The 8,471-nt window shown below is 38.5% G+C and overlaps 1 pseudogene across 1 annotated transcript; it reads left to right on the top strand.

Moving 5' to 3' along the window:
• Positions 1 to 547: 547 nt before the first annotated feature.
• Positions 548 to 8,187, top strand: LOC148981870 (uncharacterized; annotated as a pseudogene). The gene is made up of 3 exons (XR_016155283.1): positions 548 to 738; positions 2,010 to 2,213; positions 5,959 to 8,187. The product of XR_016155283.1 is annotated as an uncharacterized LOC148981870 (transcript).
• The last annotated feature ends 284 nt before the right edge of the window (positions 8,188 to 8,471 follow it).

The raw sequence follows: 8,471 nt of genomic DNA on the forward strand, positions 1-8,471 counted from the left end.
GAGATTGCTGTCTGTCTACATTATTAACAGATTCACCCTTGATATCCAGTATCAAATAGGGATGGACAGATACCATATTTTTCAGAATCGACCGATACCAGTTGCATCAAATTATAGCTACCATGTTCAGGACTCTTCATGCATTTTAAATGAAGTTATGTTTTATAATTTTGTATACAATTAATTTATTACCATTTTAGAATATGGTATATGAAATTTTTTATGAAAGAAATAGCTTTTATAAGCAACTGAAAAAGCACAAATGTCAGGACATGTCAAAACATCTCAAGGACCCCAAAAACACCTTAGATCCCAGAGGGTTAATTTATTTGAACAGATGTAGACCTAACTTGGGATTTTAATGGCACTTCAATGAATGGAAAACGTTGAATATAGCGAGATTTGCTCAGACTCCTATTCAGCTTTAGTGAGTAAATAGAAAGTCAGCGTCCAGGCAGGATATAAAAAGGAAAAAAAAATGGAGAGATTATATAAGGGAAACAGCATTGGCTAACAGAATGTAGTTTAATAGATCTTCACTCGGTTAACGCTTAACACTCCTGTCCAGTTGGTAGCGGTAAATGGGCATTTTAGCTGCATTGCCAACTGCCATAAAACTTCGAAAGAAGAAGATTTGTCCCGTTCGCGCGCAATGTGCGCCCGTGCTTCGGATGCCGATGACGTCACCGTTCGCGCCGTCTCTTCCCTCATTGAATTTTCAGCGTCGAGTCTTCTGAGGTGAGGAGAGCAGTTCACGGTATTTCTCATATTTACATACCCATCACACACTTTATACTATTGATTAAGCGACAGACTCATTTATTGTTTTCATCGATCACAGCGATACTTGAGTGTCTTTTCTGGCGTCTTCCTCCTGAAATACACATTTAGTGCAGCAGCAGCGAGTCTGAGGAGAATATGTGGAGTTCATTCAGACATGAGCGAGTGTGTGTTCGTTTGAGTGATTGTCTCGATGTTTGGAGTGAGAACTGTAACTGTGTCAAGGCAAAGTTTGAGATCTGTGAGGGAAATTGATTTGGAAGTGTTGCTGTTGCCATTTTCATGTTTACTTCTTTGTCTACATTTATCTTTGGCAGATTACATATAGTTGATGTGATGTGGCTTTTTCACCATCACAGAAGATAAAATAAAAATTATTTAACATTTTCATCATTAGAAAACTGTAAATGGTTAAGCAAAACCCTTGCTATGCTATGTTGGTGTTGTCAGCATGTCCTGAAAAATATTGAAAAACCAAATAAAAAAAATTACATTTAGAGATAACTTAAATAAAATCTTAGAATTTCTCATCTTGACAAACCTTGTTTATCACTGACCCAAATATTAATGAAGACTGACAGGAAACAGCGTAATTTTTTAAGAGTTTTATTATCATTGTCCATTTACAAATCTGTAACATGTTAATGATTGAATTAATTGCAATTAATAGATATTATAAAGTCAAACTATAGTTATTTGCCTGTAGAGGTTAGTAAATATATATTTTAATAAAACCTTTTCTTCTGTTATTGATGATTTATCCATTTTATATTGTGAAAAATAACAGTATTGCCTTTCACTAGAGCAGTTTTACAGGCTTTTCATATCCTAACTCAAATAATTTGTTTCTAACAGTAAACACTCGGAATAAAGTGAGATGATCTGCTGATGATCCTGAATGTCTTGTTGAATGAGTGTTGATAGTCTGAGGATCATCAATATTAACAGATCTGCTGAAAACACTCTTTATTTCATGACAATAGTTCCTGTTTTCACCTCATTTATTATGCTGATGTCTTCAGATCTCCTGTAAATTGACACTTAACTCATGTCATTAGTGTGAACAGACTGTGAGAATTTGTTGGTTACTATAATGTAGCTTATTTTATGTAGCTTATAATGTAGCTTGTTTCATTTTCTTATCATTATTTAAATTTGGAAGAATTATTTTAATCTGTTGTCTGTGAGATTAAAAACAAATTCAGTAACTTTTTTTGAAATTTTGGCAGATCACATCATTATTGAAGCTCCTCCCACTGTCATTCTCCAATAAATGCTGTAAATTCCCATCATCTACAAGTAAAGACGATCATCAGAGCATCAGGAAGAGCTGAAATCTGCAAAGACTGAGTTTATTAAAGAGGACAGTGAGAACATGAGTGATCCAGAACCCTGCAGAATGAAAGACACTGAAGGTCCTGAAGAACAAAGAGGTTGGTGTTTATTCTTCATTCATTCATTCATTCATTCATGATGCTGAAGAACATTCATGTTAGAAACATTCAAGCATATAATAACTTTTAGATAAACAGATAAACTATGAAATGGCTGCAGAAGTCGTTTTTTTTTCTTCCAAAAAATGGTCAGTAAAGTTTCATATCAATTGTCAACATCAAGTCAAACTAAATAGCTTTATTTTACATGTATTTTATATATGGTTTACAATTTGTTAACAATGTTATCAGAACGTTGACCTAAACTGTGCAAATTTTTACAGACGTGTATAACAAATAATAATAATTTCAAAATGTACAATCTATTCTGCTTTACTGCAAACATTTGTGTTCTTTCTCGCAGTAAAATTCAATTGATCTTTTGTTTCTCGAACGGGCCTTAATAATTCAAACGTTTTAGAAAGATTTTAATGTAATTTAAATATCAATCTGATGGTGTCAAAATATTAATCAAAATATGCCAGTGTATTGTGTATTTTAAAGGAGAACTCCGGTGCAAAATGAACCTTTGGTCTAATAAAACATCGGTACCTAGTCAATCGTTCTTTGAGATTTGTTTTCATGATAATCGAATGTAAAGAGTTTTATCTCTAAAAACTTTTTAGCGTATAATGCTAGTAATGGGGGCATTTACTAAGTACAAAGAAATCGCTAGTTTATACCACTAACAAGGCTCAAAATAGCCCCACACTAACACAGTAACATATTGGGGACTCAAACATACATGCAAAACGAAGCATTGAGAACTTTGTAAACAGACCGTTTAATAAGAAGATACTTTATAAAGACAGTTCACTTCGTGTATACAGGCGGCGCCATCTTTGGAAAACAGTCACGACAAGTCTACCAGCAGGGCTCAACATAAGAAAAAAATCCCCACTGGCCCCCGGGGCCAGTAGATCAGAGTTTTGCTGGCCCCTTCTATATTTTGACTGGCCCTGAAAGAAATAAAAGGAAAAGCACTTTTCCATTAAACTGTATTTATTATATACATTAGGATTAATCAAAACAGTGAAGGAAGTTCAGGAATTAAGAGAGAGACCCTGGAGACATGCAAAAATAACCTAATTTCAGCGTCCAGTAGATTATTTGTCAATACCTGCTCTCTCCTCATCTCGATCACTCTCTGTCTTTTTCCCTCAGTCTCCTCATCTTACTTATTAAAGCTAAAGTTATTCATTCAAGAGCAGTGGGTGATTTTCTTTTTGCCTTTAGTTGTTTGATTCGCAGTAATGTCGCAATCGTCCGCATATTAGACTGCTTCCCCTTTAAGAACGAATGCAGATGTAAGTCTACTACTGATGCACCATTTTCTCCCAACTATTTCCATAACTGCATCCATTTTAGATATAAACTGATTAAGTGAATCTCCAAGCCAGTCATTTTGACACATTGTTGTGTACATTTGGTCGTTTAGACGCGCACATGAAGCCCAAAGTATATACTTATCTCGCTGCGGTCTGTTTCGGAGCGCGCGCCGCATCGGGAACAGCATCTCTTGCGCTTTTTGTGCTTTTAATAGCTCTTTTTATTATTAAACGCACCCCGCAATTTAGCAACAGAAATGACTGCATTTTACAACAATCACCGATCGTGCTGATTCTGTATTAAAGTTTGAGTTAAGGAGAAATGGCAGCGTGCTACTGTACTGCTGTGATGGTAAGGACGTTGCGCTAGACAGAATGCAGGTTTTAATGGTTTTACCTCAAATATATTCTATAATCTTTGGAAGCTGAAATCTAAAATAAAATCATATTATTATATCACAGATCTAAAGTGTAATCATAACTTGAATGTTTAGTTCTGTCCTCCGTCAGGTGTTGTGCGCGCTGTGGCACCGCATGAGCTATCTCTCTCTCTCTCCCTCTTCTGGACTGCGCGAATAGCAAAATGCATCACAGACAAATGGTTTAATTGTATTATATATAGGCCTAGACATGGCTGGCGACTCAGCGAGATGGTTAATTTTTTATAGCAATAATAAATGATAGCCTACATGTATTTCTCCAGCGACAGCAATAACAATAACGTCCGAGTTTATCGGTCTTCTAAAGTTCTTTGGCATTTTAACATTGACACTCTTCGTGCCACATTGTGTATGACGTTTGCTGTATGTTTAGCTGATCGCCAGTTACTGGCCCGCGCGGGCAAGTGACTGGCCAATCAACTAGCCCGCATACTCTTTTACTGGCCCCGGGCCATCGGGCCATTGCTTATGTGGAGCCCTGCTACCAGCACTACCAGACTGATCTCATGAAGTAGCGTGTGTATGACACGCCAATTCGTAGTTCCATTTTCGCTTAATCGCTTTTCAGTGTGTTTATGAACGCCGTTGACTTAACGTTATTACTGTATATATAAATATATGACTAACCTCAACCCCGTCCCTAAACCTACCCGTCACTGGGGTTAATGGCATTTATGACTGTTCCTTTACCATCCAAGGGAAAAAAAAAGATCGCTCCCCAGATGTAGATCTACATTTTGCTTCGTTTCGCGCGAATATTTGACGGCGTGTACAGACACGCGGAATCACTCGGACGTTAATGGCGTAGACATACACGCGGATACACACGGATAGCTCAAAATGCGTAGAGATATGTTTACGCAAAAGTCATGATGTCATATTGGCACTACACAGTTTGAACATACATATTCACGTAGCCTTTTGAAAACCGGGACATTCAGTGTCCCGGGAAAGTGCTTTCATTTCCCGGGACAGGTTATTAAAAAGAAGGACAATCCCGGTAAAACCGGCACAGGTGGCAACCCTACTAGCAACCCATACTTCTGTTTGTGGCTTGACTATGGAGAACGACCGGGAGACTGAGGAGGTGGGAAACCATCAAATTCTTGATGGACCGCATGCATATACACTGAGCATAACTGTTATACGGAATAAAATAAATAAAATTCCTGAGCAAATTAATTAATGTAATTCAGAACTACTGTTAGATATGCAGGTTCTTTAGGGACACATAATCTGTAGCTCCGCCTATGTAGTTTTTTGTCAGGTCAACGGCCCAGTGAGTGAGTCAGAGATAGCAGCAGTTAGGAAGAGTATGGCGAGTGCTGGCGACCCACAAGATTCAGAGGACCCGCCGGCCTCTTTAAGTTTGCAAGTTTGGGAAAACTTCAGTTTTCAAATCAGTTCCAATTAAATCAAACTAAATTTAACCAACAAACTTCAAAATTAGGTTACTCACTTGCACACGTAAATCTGAAAAATTAATCTAAAAACATTTCGATAGAATTGTTAGCCGACTTGCCGTTAGACTAACTGTAACTCTTGGCTTGGAGTCCCTTTTATTACGTCACGCCCAGCCTAGTGGAAGGGAGGGGAGTATAAAGTACCAACGTTTCATAATATACCCACCATTTTGGTATATAAAAAAACACGGCGGTTCTTCTCTTTGTTTAGTAAGGACATTGTATTATCTTTGTGAAAAAATGTAACCTGCAATTAACACTTTAATAGTTCTCAATACAGAAACATGGGATTTTTGTCTGTAATGTTCAACATAATAACTGGAAGATCAGTGTATCTCATTCTTGGGAAGTTTCAATGTATAATTCATTTATAAAAATACATAAATTATTTTAGTAGTTTATAGCAGTTGTCTGTTACTTCTGGGATATTTTTTTATCTCCATTCATATTTATCTCTTTGAATTATATAGATTATTTACAACATTTGAAAATTTGATTTTTTTTTTCATTTCAGACCAGATGGAAGTGAAGGAGGAGAGAGAAGAACTGATAGAAGTGAAGGAGGAGAGAGAAGAACTGATAGAAGTGAAGGAGGAGAGAGAAGAACTGAGAGAAGTGAAGGAGGAGAGTGAAGAACTGAGAGAAGTGAAGGAGGAGAGAGAAGAACTGATGGAAGTGAAGGAGGAGAGAGAAGAACTGATAGAAGTGAAGGAGGAGAGAGAAGAACTGATAGAAGTGAAGGAGGAGAGAGAAAAACTGATGGAAGTGAAGGAGGAGAGAGAAGAACTGAGAGAAGTGAAGGAGGAGAGTGAAGAACTGAGAGAAGTGAAGGAGGAGAGAGAAGAACTGATGGAAGTGAAGGAGGAGAGAGAAGAACTGATAGAAGTGAAGGAGGAGAGAGAAGAACTGATAGAAGTGAAGGAGGAGAGAGAAGAACTGAGAGAAGTGAAGGAGGAGAGAGAAGAACTGATAGAAGTGAAGGAGGAGAGAGAAGAACTGAGAGAAGTGGAGGAGGAGAGAGAAGAACTGATAGAAGTGAAGGAGGAGAGAGAAGAACTGATAGAAGTGAAGGAGGAGAGAGAAGAACTGAGAGAAGTGGAGGAGGAGAGAGAAGAACTGATAGAAGTGAAGGAGGAGAGAGAAGAACTGATAGAAGTGGAGAAGAGAGAAGAACTGAGAGAAGTGAAGGAGGAGAGAGAAGAACTGAAAGAAGTGAAGGAGGAGAGAGAAGAACTGAGAGAAGTGAAGGAGGAACATCATGTCAAACCTGGAGAAAAAACTTTGAGTCGCTCAAAGACTAAAAAGACATATTTAAAGAAAACAAGAGCCATAACAAGAGAGAAGCCGTTCTCATGCAAACAATGTGGGAATAATTTCAGTCAATTAGGACACCTTAAAGCTCACATGAGGATCCACACCGGAGAGTTGTTCACATGTGATCAGTGTGGCAAAGCATTTCTCTGGGCATCAGACCTGAAGAGACACCTGAGAATTCATATGGAGGACAAGCCACATTCATGTTCTGTGTGTGGAAAGAGTTTTTCACAGCTGTCATATTTACATAAACATCAGAAAATACACACTGGTGTGAGAGACTACACTGGAGAAAAACCTTACAAGTGTTCACACTGTGACAAGAGATTCAGTGACTTATCATCTCTGAAAACACATGAGAGGATCCACACTGGAGAAAAACCTTACAAGTGTTCACACTGTGACAAGAGATTCATTCAGTCAGGACATCTGAAAACACATGAGATGATCCACACTGGAGAAAAACCTTACAAGTGTTCACACTGTGACAAGAGATTCAGTGACTCATCAGCTCTGAAAAAACATGAGAAGATCCACACTGGAGAAAAACCTTACAAGTGTTCACACTGTGACAGGAGATTCAGTCTGTCAGGAACTCTGATAACACATGAGAGGATCCACACTGGAGAAACCCCTTACAAGTGTTCACACTGTGACAAGAGATTCAATCATTCATCAACTCTGAAAAAACATGAGAAGATCCACACTGGAGAAAAACCTTACAAGTGTTCACACTGTGACAAGAGATTCAATCATTCATCAACTCTGAAAACACATGAGAGGATCCACACTGGAGAAAAACCTTACAAGTGTTCACACTGCGACAAGAGATTAATTGATTCATCATCTCTGAAAAAACATGAGATGATCCACACTGGAGAAAAACCTTACGAGTGTTCACACTGTGACAAGAGATTCAGTCGATCATCATCTCTGAAAAGACATGAGAGGACCCACACTGGAGAAAAACCTGTAAGTGTTCACACTGCGACAAGAGATTAATTGATTCATCAGCTCTGAAAAAACATGAGAAGATTCACACTGGAAAAAAACCTTACAAATGTTCACACTATGACGAGATAGTAGCATTCCCGGCTGAACAGATGCAAGGTACTCTCAGGGACTGATGTTTTGAAAGAATTTTTTCCGAGTAAGTAATAGCTAAATGAATGTTGCGACAACTCAACTTTTTATTGAGCAGGCTGATGAAATATCCTTGCTTTACTGTACTGTATCCACAAGTTTCCGAGGGGCGCTCCTGTAAAAAATAAAGTGGGTGAAACTTCCGGTGACGCGGCAGAAGTAGCATTCCAATGGTATTTTGTGTGTTAGTTAGCGAAGAGGCTAGCTGTTTTTCGGAGAATTATTTTACTATTTAAAGACGCAAATCTTTATGAGAGATGTCGTTACGGAGCTCAGGGACAACATGTGCTGCTCTAATTCTAAACTAATTCAGTGGCTTAAACGGGATTGTTTTGAACATAAGCTGAAAACGAAATCAGAGTGATCCTGCCAGAGCCCGTCTCTGATCCTGCCAACCAGAGTATGTGAGCGGAGTGGAGTGGGAGCGGAGCGAGGAGTGGAGCGGCATGATTTTGAATGGAGCGCGGAGCGGATTTTTTAAAAGTCGGAGCGTCGTGGTTTTCACTCGCTCCGAGCGCGCTCCACTACCGCTCTATCACGAGGACAATTCATGCCAACGGCTCATTATAG

Source organism: Pimephales promelas, chromosome 3, assembly GCF_988280905.1.
Source record: "Pimephales promelas chromosome 3, fPimPro1.hap1.1, whole genome shotgun sequence".
Taxonomy (NCBI): domain Eukaryota; kingdom Metazoa; phylum Chordata; class Actinopteri; order Cypriniformes; family Leuciscidae; genus Pimephales; species Pimephales promelas.